The following is a 12,294-nucleotide window of genomic DNA, read 5'->3' on the forward strand; positions in this document are numbered from 1 at the left end:
GACAAAAATAAATACATAAATAACCACCCTAAGGAAAGCCTGGTTTTCCTACCACCCTAAGGAAACTTTTAATTTCCCAAGAGTATTTCTTCGATATTCATGGTTCCAGACTAGCTATTTTTGGCAAATTCATCCAACATCCACCAGCTGTCAACTCTTGGTCAAAACTACTTTCTAAGTGGTGAAATTCTCACCTGAAAAACAGTCTGTCCACTACAGCTGGAAAAGCATACTTCTCTTTCTCCATGTATGGTTCTTCCACATAGGCCAAGAATTCAGCTCCTAAACATGACATACCATCCCACTCTTGGCACAACTTAGCTAAATTGAAGAAGGCCAGCATACTTTAGTTCTGAGGACTAGACTCTGATTCTACCATAAAAATAAAAAAAAGTAAAAAAATTCCAGAAAAGGAGTTCCCATTGTGACTCAGTAGTAATGAACCAGACAAGTATCTATGAGGACATGGGTTAAGGATCTAGCATTGCCATGAGCTATGGCATAGGCTGCACTCGGCCTGGATCCCCCATTGCTGTGGCTGTGGTGGAAGCCAGCAGCTGCAGTTCTGATTTGACCCCTAGCCTGTGAATTTCCATATGCCACAGGGGTGCCCCTAAAAAGCAAACAAAAAAAAAAAAAAACCAATCCAGAAGAAATGGCTAAAGATTATAGGAGATGACACACAGCAGGCTTTCCACACACTTACCCTAAAGAAGGTCTTGGAGCCCTAAAGAGCCTACAGCAAACAAATTTCTTGGATGTTTCCTATTAAAGTGTAGGGAGTATTTTGCAATTCACTCCATTATACAGCCTTTTTTTGGAGAGAGGGAGCAGGCAGCAGCTTGATGCAGGATCTCAGTTCCCAGACCAAGGACTGAACCCAAGCCTCTGTGGTCAAAGTGCCAAATCCTAACCACCAGACCACCAGGAAACTCTCCCATACAACCTATTTTAGTATGATTTCTTGCCAAAAACCTTTCAGTGAAACTGCCACTTCAGGTAGAGAGGCCATGTTTGTCTTATGGTCTGCTCCCCACACTAGCCCCCGACAGAATCGGAGCTGGGGCGGGAAGAGTACCCCAGCAGTGTGAAAGGGGCAAGTACCAAAAGCGCTATAGGAACTACAAGAGGAAGCCTGAACTTCACACCAAAACATCGTGCAGGCATTGGGAAGCAGAAGGAAGAAAATACACAGACGGAAAGTCAGAATCATGTGACTGACACTGACAACAGAATAAACACGATAAAAGCGAAGAGTGATTTGGGAATCACTAGCATACGATGTTTTGTTCACACGCTTTGGCAGTGTGTTTGGAAAGTAATTATAGCACAGCATAATCAAAGAGAGCGGCCGTAATCTGAAAAACAGCGGCCCCACTTTTATCATTCATCTCCACCCAAACACAAACTGCATGACATTTAAGAAATTTTGAATTTCTTTTTCTATACTTCTAAATGTTTAAACAAGGTGTAACAGTAATTGTTACACATTTAAAACAGTTACTTGACTAGAAGGCCTTAGTGCCATGCTCTTCTAATCATATCAACAAAGTAGAGTTATTAACAATCAGTGGCTGCTTGCAGTAAAGACTTTGCTTAGAACCTGCTCATGTAAAAACCACACTAATGCACCCTTAAGAGTATACCCATTATTCTTACATGGTATCAGCTACACTATTCTTTTCAGTCTACCATAAGAAGCTGAAATGAGCATGCATGCAATAAATGGTGAGGTGGAGCTAGACACACAGAAATTATCTCCTCTTGAGAACCATCTACACTGCTTCACCAGCACATTGAGATTCAGAGTTCAAGGGCATTTGTTCCTAAATGGCTGTGTCAAGTCTTAAGTGCATGCAATATTTTTTATTTTCTCAATCTGAGTGAGCAGTGCACGAAGTCTCTTCAAGCAGTGCACGAAGTCTCAATTTCTGGGACTGCATCAATGAAACGACATCTTTGTAGTCCACTAGGTCTTGTTCCACTGGGACAACAGTCTCCTTTCTTTCCATTCCTTTAATCAGACTATTCAGAAAGCCTTCTGGGCCGCCACTGTCTTGTTAATTGTTACTGCTCAATCCATTATCTCACAATTGACATCCAAGTCCTCTTCTTGGGCTGGTCCCTTCCCACACCCACCCCTGAAGCAGGTCTGCAAGGACCACAGAGCAACAGATGTACTCCTATCACGGCATGATGCTTACTGTATTTAACAACTTACTAGGCAGTGCATATCCCAGCAGAAACAACAGCAGCACCTCCAGCCACAGTGCAAATGCCTCAAGCGCAGTCAAGTATTTACTGAGTGTCAAGTGAACAACAGAGTACAATGCCCGGCATGAAACATGGACAACCACTTTTTGAATCTTTTTAAACTTTTAAATTAGTGATCATCTCCCACAGAAATAATACGCAATTTTGTATTTGGAGCCCATGGGAAAATTTCTCTCATAGACATCTCTGCTTAAAACGCAGCCAGTGAAGGTTAGAACCTAACCTTCTAAATTCTGTATGTTTATTTATGCACTAAATAAATATACATTATTAACACAACTGAGGAAAAACAGGCCTATAGACAATAACACATACAGTGCCCGATCTATTTAATTGAAGCTTGGGAACAACTCAATCTTAACTACCCAATTAATCTAGCACAAAGATTCAAACTAAGTATTTCTATTAATCAGCTAATTTTAATCAGATGAAATCCAAAACGGAGGTTGACTTACTGAAATATATCTCGGCATGAGTAGTTGGTCATACCTATTCTGATTCTTAACAAAATTAGGTGAAAATACTCCCCCGCTTTCCAACAGAAAACCTAAAGCCAGTCTCTCAATCATGAAAAGTGCTTTTATCAGGACAAACAGATACCTAAAACAAGGCAAGATCTATTCAGGAAGTACAATCTTATACCCATAGTCTCATGTGTTAGCTTAGTCTTTTTAATTTTGTAACAGCTGACTATCAGCTGGCACAGGACCTAAATCATGATCCTATTTCTCAAAGTAATTCACATACATCTCTAACCAACAGCTGTGTCATTTTTATAGTATATCTAAAAATATAAAGTTCAAAACATTAAATGAATTTCATCTAACTTTAGGAATCTGACTGAACAAAACAGTCAACTCAATTCATGTTAAAGGAGTAATTGAGCAGAAGGCAACATTCAAAACGATGAGTAACTCAATTCACAAAAAAATAAAAATGTTTATGGGCTACATTTTAATTTTAGAAGTGTCCTCTTTTTTCCCTCAAGATATGTAATGCTTGCAACTATACATAAAGTACTCCTAAAAAAAACAACATTTTATTTTTGGCCACACTTGTAGCATGTGGAAGTTCCCAGGCTAGGGATCAACTTGCACTGCAGCTGCCGGCCTACGCCTCGGCTGCGGCAACGTGGGAGCCTTCACCCGCTGAGCAACAGGGGATCTTCCTGATTCTTTGCATTATTATTTCCCTACTACTAAAGAGGATATTCTTTTTGGCTAAAAATTTAGAAAACTACAGTGTTCTCAATGTCTTGTCACAGTTCTGTGTCCTCCCATACCGTTAATTGAGAAAGACTTTTCTGAAGCTGGCTGATTTTGTCTTTCCCTGACTGACCTCATAAGCCACTTAGCTGCAAAAGGCTCAGGCTCAATTCGCTCTCCCAGAAGTCCCGCCGCTAGTGGGGCAGACAGCTATGTCTAGCCCAAAGTACTCTTCACTGGAATACCCACTTTTCAGAAACTTTTCTTCTCTTAGCGACAATCACAACAGAGACCTGTATTTTTCTCAGGCAAAGCCTGCCAAGCAAACCCACCTGACCCGAGAGCTCAACCAGTCAGACCTGAGCGGCAGGGTCCAGGGGTCCATATTGAGTTCGGCTCTCTTGAGTCTTCAATTTCCTGATCTCTAAAGTAAACCGGTCCCTAAAATTACCCAAGCCATACTATTAAACCAGGAAGCCTTGGGTTGGGGTGGAAGGGAGGGCTGGCTTCAAAAAGAACTTTTTCAGGAGTTCCCGTCGTGGCGCAGTGGTTAACGAATCCGACTAGGAACCATGAGGTTGCGGGTTCGGTCCCTGCCCTTGCTCAGTGGGTTAACGATCCGGCGTTGCCGTGAGCTGTGGTGTAGGTTGCAGACGCGGCTTGGATCCCGCGTTGCTGTGGCTCTGGCGTAGGTCAGTGGCTACAGCTCCGATTCAACCCCTAGCCTGGGAACCTCCATATGCCGCGGGAGCGGCCCAAGAAATAGCAACAACAACAACAACAACAACAAAAAAAAGACAAAAAAAAAAAAGAAAACAAAACAAAAAGAACTTTTTCAAAAAGTTTAACTATTTTACTACTTATCAAACAGCACTTAAAGTATACAACAACAAGCCTACAATTATTCTCCAATTATTAAGGAATTTAGCTTATGGATCAAATCAATAATTTTTTTATAGCTTCTAAGAAATCTGACTTGGAGTTCCCATTGTGGCGCAGTGGTTAACGAATCCGACTAGGAACCATGAGGTTGTGGGTTCGATCCCTGGCCTCGCTCAGTGGGTTAAGGATCCGGCGTTGCTGTGAGTTGTGGTGTAGGTCACAGATGCAGCTTGGATCCCACATTGCTGTGGCTGTGGTGTAGGCCGGCAGCTACGGCTCCAATTAGATCCCTAGCCTGGGAACCTCCATATGCTGTGGAAATGGCCCTAGAAAAGGCCAAAAAAAGACCAAAAAAAAAAAAAAAAAAAAAAAGTCAAGGTTAATGATGACCAAAGAACACTTGTATTACAAGAGATGTGATGGGCAGTACCCGTTGTGACTCAATGGGTTATGAACCCAAGTAGTATCCATGAAGATAGAGGTTCAATCCCCAGCCTTGCTCAGTGGGTGAAGGATCTGGCGTTGCTGTGGCTATGGTGGAGGCTGGCAGCTGCAGCTACAACTGGACCCCCAGACTAGGAACTTCCATATGCCACAGTTGCAGCCATAAAAGCAAATACATATATATATACACACACATATAACAACTAACAGAACTAAGGAGAAAAATCCCTTAATTTAATCTACTCTGTTCACAACTGATCAATCAAGCAAAGTAGAAGCAAAAATACAGAGGTCCTGGATAATATAACTAGAAGGCTCAAATTATAAATATACAGAACTCTGCCCCAATGTAAGAGAAAATACATTTTTTTCTAGCATTATCTAAAATATTAATACAAATAATCATGTATTAGACATCAAGGAAGCCTCATTAAACTCCAAAGAATCTATCTTGCAGGTTATGTTCTGATAATAACGCAATAAAACTAGAAAGCAGTAACAAAATAACTATTAAAAATTCCCACATTAGTTAGGGATCCAGCATTGCCATAAACTGTGGTGTAGGCCGGCGGCTACAGCTCCAATTCAACCCCTAGTCTGGGAACCTCCAAAAGCCGTGGGTGTGACCCTAAAAAGAAAAAAAAAAAAATGCCCACATTAAAGTATAATTTAAAATCTTAGGTTAAGGAGTTCCCTCTGTGACTCTGGTAATGAACCTGACCAGTATCCATGAGGAAGTAGATGCGATCCCCGGCCTCAAGCAATGGGTTAAGGATCCGGTGTTGCTGTGAGCTGCAGAGACAACTCAGATACTGAACTGCTGTGGGGTAGGCTGGGAGCTGCAGCTCCGACTGGACCCCTAGCCTGGGAACTTCCATGTGCCGCAGGTGCAGCCCTAAAAAAGCAAAACAAAACCTTAGGTTAAAAAGGAAATCAATAAAATAAAAATAAAAAAATAAAAGGTTAACCAACAGCTATTCAACTTTAAAAAAAAAAAAACCTACAGGATATACTATACACTATAGCCACAATATTAAGGTATTAGCACAAGAACAAATGGCCAAATAAAACTAAATGAGAACTTAGTCCCTAACACATTAAGCTGAATGATAACTTAAGGTGAAAGGAAACCACAAATCAATGGCCCAAAAAATAGGTGGCTCTTGACCATCCAAAATGAGGATTCTACCTTAAGAGTCATTTTCTCTACATAAAAATAAATAATTTAATAGAACAAACATTTAGGAGCTTCCTTTCTGGCTCAGCAGATTAAGAACCTGACACAGTATCCACTGGGATGCAGGTTCGATTTGTGGCCTTACGGGGTAGGTTAAAAATCAGACTGCAGTGGCTTGGGTCATTCAGGAGGTACCAGTTCCACCCCTGGTGACACAGGCTGCAGCCGCAGCTCAGATTCAATCCCCAGTCCCAGAACTTCCATATGCCACAGGTACTGCCATAACATTAAAACTTTCTGCTAGGAGAAACTTCTAATAAGCAAAAACTTACTTGTCAAAAAATCTTCAGTAGCAGTACACAGTACGAGTAAAATAATGACACTATCATTCCACTAAATAAACTCAGAAACTTAAGCTATTTTTAGAGGTAGACATAAAAATCAAAATTCCTTGTTTCTTCCATTTTAAAAACACCAAACTCTTAGGGGGTACTCCAGGTATAATAACTAAAATCCAGGCTCTTTGATCAGTGAGGCTACTACCATCTCTTTTTTCTTTGGATAATGTCAATGACTTGTGAAAGAACAGCCAAAATGGAGCTAAAAGGGAAATAAGGCTTAATATAAAAAGGGGTAAAGGGAGTTCCTGTTGTGATTCAGTGGTTAACGAACCCAACTAGCATCCAGAGGATGTGGGCTTGATCCCTGGCCCCGCTCATTGGGTTAAGGATCCAGTATTGCCATAAGCTGCAGTGTAGGTCACAGACGCTGCTCAGGCGTTGCTGTGGCTGTGGCACAGGCCAGCAGCTGCAGCTCTGATTGGACCCCTAGGCTGGGAACTTCCATGTGCTGCAGGTGTGGCCCTAAAAAACAAAAAATAAAATAAAATGGGTAAATGATTAGGTGGGAAAACATGCACTGGGGGGCTATTACACAAAGAAGTCACTTGCTTACCAAGCGACTTGTCCACAAGCATAAATACTGATGTTACAAATTCCATGTGTTAGAAAACAAACTTGACAGTTACCAAAGAAGAAAAGTGGGAAGGGGATAAATTAGGAGTTTGGGATTAACAAATACACACTGATATATATAAAATAGATAAGCAACAAGGATTTACTGTAAAGCAGAGGGATCTATACTCAATATCTCAAAATAATCTATAATGGAAAAGAATCTGAAAGAGAATACATATATATGCACACATATATATGCACCTACATACATAACTAAATCATTTTGCTGTACACCTGAAACTATTGCAATACTGTAAATCAACTATACCTCGATAAAAAAAGCAAAACAACAATAATGACAAAATTATGTACTAACATATAACACTGGAGATTTCCCCTATTTTGCTCTCCAGGAAGACAGTGCTTTGGGAAAGATCCACAGTGTTCTCTTTATTTGTGCTAAGTAATAATAAATCCTTCCTTCCCCCAGAAACAAACAGCCCCACTGGAATACACTAATAACAGAATACAAAAGACCACACAGTATAAATCCTCCTTTTTTATTCAGTAAAGCAGCACAAAAAAGGCAACAAACATTTGTAAATGGAGAAAAAACAAGATTTTAAAAGAAAGCATAATTCACATTATTTAGGTAAGCCCTACAAGATTACAAGATGGCTGCAAGCCTACTGTCGTCAACATTAGACATTACAGTAGGGGCTGTGAAGGGTTAAACAGTTTATACACAACAGGATGATGTCTGTACACAGTGCTGACTGCTCACAGGGCTTACAAAAGAAAATCTACACAACAGAAAAACAATTCCAGAAACATGAACCTGGAGCAATCAAGATGTTTGTTAATCTCTGAAATGCAAACAGGAAATACTAAATTAAAAATCTAAAACACACACAACCTGTAAATAGCATAACTCATTACACTGAAAAGACAGTAGGAACATTTCAAAATAAAGCTTGAAATGTAAAAGTGCAACAGGTGCCCTTTAAATAGTCATGCTATACCACAAAAAGTACTAACTTTAAAACAGACTGGATACTAAGGTCAAACTTTTAAATTTTATTGGGGGAAAAAAAAGTCACCAATTTTTCTTAGTATTTAACCAAGCAAAATATATCAGTTAAAAATAGTCTCTCAGTCCAACAGTTCTTATAATGTGCAAGCTTTAACTTTCCCAACAGTCTGGATACATCCAGGGTGTGCATGCTGAGCCTGTGTGCTTGCTTATAACAAAACCATGGCCAAAGCAAAACTCAAGCACTGTCAAACACTCCAGTCGGTTACTAATCTCTACTGAAAACCAACGGTGAGTTACAACAGGAATTCCTCTTACACACAGTGTATTATATTCTTTCTGCTTTTATTCTTTATTTAACTATAGCTGATTTACAATGTTGTGTCAGTTTTATTCTGTTTTTAAATAATTACCACAAAATTAGAAAGAGCAAAAGCAACTAAATAGGTGTATTGGAGTTTCCGTCATGGCTCAGTAGAAACAAATCTGACTAGCACCTATGAGGCTGCAGGTTCAATCCCTGGCCTCACTCAGTGGGTTAAGGATCTGGCGTTGCCATGAGCTATGGTGTAGGTCACAGATGTGGCTCAGTTCTGGTATGGCTGTGGCTGTGGTGTAGGCTGGCAGCTACAGCTCCGATTCGACCCCTAGCCTTGGAACCTCCTATGTCACAGGTGTGGCCCTAAAATACAAAAAATGATTTTAAAAAGAGACTAAATAGATGTATTGAAGAAATTGTTTTAAGACAAATTACAATTAGCTAAAAATAAATACTGTCTTGAAATGAAAAATGATAGTACCATTTAAAATAAATACTACTCTCTATTAAAGACCCATGAGGTCTCTGGTGAAAAGTTTAGGAATGCCAAAAACACAAAGGACACTAGAGTCAAGGATTCTACTCCCACAATCAATTTAATCTTATCGCTGATGTGACTGCATTGGATAGGAGTTTTTAAACCACTGTTTCATTTAATTCGGACAATAATCATATGAAATAGGCACTGGCTGTTGTTATTCCCATTTTGCAGGCGAAGAAATGGAGGCTTAGAAGAGACTGCCTAAGGTTATAAAGGTACTAAACCATAAAATCAGGATTCAAACTTGAGCCATCTAAGCCCAGAATCTTTCCCTTAATTACTAAGTGTGTACACATTTGGCCTTTTTAGTTTCTACTTCATCCAGGGCATGGAAGGTTCTACCCTCTGGTTTAATTAACAAATGGGAAAACAGCAAAAGAATTTCCAACTTTTACACAAGACAAATCTAGAAGCAAAGGAAATTCTGTCTTTAAAAAATAACACAAATTACAATATAAAAATGTACAATTCACAAAACATTAGGTAAGTCTGATAAAGATATGGAAAATACTGAGCTTCCCCAGACAATGAAATCCGAGTTAAAACAAGATCTCCTCTTAAATTTTGATAACGTCAGAACAGGAAAAGGACCTGAGACTATCTTGTGGATGAGGGTGAAACAGTATAAGTGTTTGGAAGAGCTGTTTGTCCTTAAACATCAAAGGGCTTTGAAATGTAGATATACACTCATCCAGCAGATTACATTTCAGTAGGTTTCACTTAAGTATGTGTATTATGTATGTAAAAGATGTTAAACCAACAACTAGTGATGATGGCAAATTTCCGACAAGGAAATAACTAGCTAAACACATTTTTAGGTGGAACCTTACGAAACTGCCGATATTCAAAATGGCTTGTAAATAGAAAAGCATATGGTAATTTTAAAAATAATCTAGCTCAGTGGCTCAGTGGCACCAATCTGACTAGGATCCATGAGGACACAGTTTCCATCCCTGGCCTCACTCAGTGGGTTAAGGATCCGGCATTGCCATGAGCTGTGGTGTAGGTCACAGACAGGACACAGATCTGGTGTTGCTGTGGCTGTGGCATAGGCCAGAGGCTACAGCTCCAATTCGACCCCTAGCCGGGAACCTCCATATGCCGCAGGAGTGGCCCTAAAAAAAATAAAATAAAAAAAATTTAAAAAGATAAAAAAAAAAATATTGATATAAACATTTGAAATTAACATTTTCAGATATTAAATAAGAAAAAAAAACACATTATTTTAGAAAAAAGGAAATTCAATAATGAATATTTGAGCGGCAACTCTATGTCTAGGCACTTTAATGAGTACAGTCTTTAATTTAGTAAAATCACCCTGGGATATACTGTTACTCTCAGTTTCAGATTTGTGAGCAAGAGGTTAAATAATTTAGGGAACTATTAAGACACAAGTCTAAGACTCAAACCAGGTCTATATACCTAACCACAAAGCTCATACTATTTCCGCTAGGTCACATAAATGCATTCCTCTCTCAAGTGAATGAAATCATACTGCTTTCAAAGCATAAGAGATAATAAAATTATTTTTTAAGGACTGAATTTTATTACCCCGTCCCACTCCAGCCAAATTCGTATGTTGAAGTCCTAACGGTTAGTACTTCAGAATGTGACTGATTTGGAGTTTGGATTTTTACAGAGGTAATTACGGTAAAATGAGGTCATATACGTGGGCCCTAATCCAGTATGCCTGGTATCCTTCTAAGAGGAGAGCAGGACAGAGACCAAGGGAAGACCAAGAAGAGGGCACAGCAAGAAGAGGCCACCTCTAAGCCAAGGAGAAGCATCAGAAGAAACCCAACCTGCCAATACCATGGATCTTGGATCTAGACTCCAGAACCAAAAGAAAATAAATTTCTGTTGTTTAAGCCACCTAGTCAGTGGTATTTTGTTATGGCAGCCCTAGCAAACTAAATAATACTCTTCCTCTAAAAATTCTGAACATTTGGAGTTCCTCTTGTAGCTCAGCAGTAACAAACTCGACTAGTATCCATGAGGACGCAGGTTCAATCCTTGGCCCCGCTCAGCAGTTTAAGGATCCAGCACTGCTGTGAGCTGAGGTATAGGTCACAGACGCGGCTCAGATCTGGCATTGCTGTGGCTGTGGCTTCAGCCAGCAGCTGCAGCTCCAATTTGACCCCTAGCCTGGGAACTTCCAAATGCCATGAGTGTGGCCCTAAAAAGCAAAAATAGTAACAACAATGATAATAATAACAATATTACTGGAGTTCCCTGGCAGCCTAGCAGTTAAGGACCTGGAATTGTCATTGTTATGGCACAGGTTCAATCCCTGGCCCAGGGAACTTCCACATGCCAGGGTCATGGCCAAAAAAAAAGTCATTAAAAGGAACGTTCATAAAACAAAAATTTTTGAAATTTAAAATAAAAGAGACAGTAAAAAATTTAAATTCAACAAGAGTTAGAACATAAAAACCACAGCAACAGCCAAGACAGAAAATGGAGAAGGTAATAAAAGAATTGGTTTAGATGGCCTAAAACCCTGTAACAGGAGTTCTTCCTTTTCAGGTTTCATTATCAAAGAAACAATAAATTTCTTAATATTTAAGGGCCTGTTTCCAGATGAAAAGGATCTAGCACAATGAATTTTTTTAATACAATCACACTGAGATACATCACTGTAAAGTTTCAGAGCACCAGGAATGAAGAGAAGATATCAAAGGCTCCCCCAGAAAGAAAAAAGCAGGTTTCTTGTCAAGGACTGAGGAGCAGAATGACATCAGATATTTCACAGCAACTGGAAGACACTGAGAGCAATGCCTTCAAAATTCTGAGGAAAAACAATTCCCAACCTTGACTTCTAACTACAGCCGAATCATTGATCAAAAGGAGGCTCTAACACATTCTTAAATATTCCAGGTATAAAAGAATCTGCTTCAATAATGAGGGAGCTACTAGTAATAAGCACACAGAAAAAAGGCAGAGAAGTCCCATGAAGATGATAAAAAACAAGTTCCACTACAAGAAGCTGGCCAAGGAAGTAACCGGTCCAAAATGGAAGAGAAGGTTAAAGGTGTCCAAGAAAAAAATTAAAAGACATTGAAAAGATTACCTGATGTGTGTGACTCTATGGAAAAGAGAGTTAAACATGAGAAGGAGAGTCTGGAGCTGAGTATGTGATAAATGCATGGAAAACTAAGTAAATGAACACATTCGTTAAAGCTGGATAAAGCAAAGTTGTTTCAAAAGAAAGTGTAATCATAGCATATATAACATGGCTTAACTGTAAACACTACGTAATCATGATGATGCAGACCTGGTTAACCAAAATTTGTCATCTAACTGGATCTAGAAGCTGGAAAGTACACATCATGGAGGGGAAAGCAATGTTTAAAAACTAAATTCCTATTTCCACACTGGTAAATCAAAAAATAAATTCCAGGAGTTCCCGTCGTGGCGCAGTGGTTAACGAATCCGACTAGGAACCATGAGGTTGCGGGTTCGG

At 39.5% G+C, this 12,294-nt stretch overlaps 1 protein-coding gene and 1 long non-coding RNA gene across 19 annotated transcripts in view; both read right to left on the minus strand.

The window, feature by feature from the left end:
• Positions 1–12,294, minus strand: part of ENAH (ENAH actin regulator) — a 203,968-nt gene that overhangs the window by 107,356 nt on the left and 84,318 nt on the right. The gene's annotated exons all lie outside the window — the stretch shown is intronic.
• On the minus strand, positions 1,435–9,910 carry LOC146398822 (uncharacterized). Its single transcript, XR_014817464.1, has 3 exons — positions 5,411–9,910; positions 4,311–4,664; positions 1,435–3,997 (listed from the first exon to the last, which is right to left on the minus strand). It is a non-coding gene; the product is annotated as an uncharacterized LOC146398822 (long non-coding RNA).

This window comes from Sus scrofa, chromosome 10 (assembly GCF_054392235.1).
Source record: "Sus scrofa isolate SSC_HxYL_T2T_F1_AM1 chromosome 10, Sscrofa_HxYL_maternal_Yorkshire_Landrace_v2.0, whole genome shotgun sequence".
Taxonomy (NCBI): Eukaryota; Metazoa; Chordata; class Mammalia; order Artiodactyla; family Suidae; genus Sus; species Sus scrofa.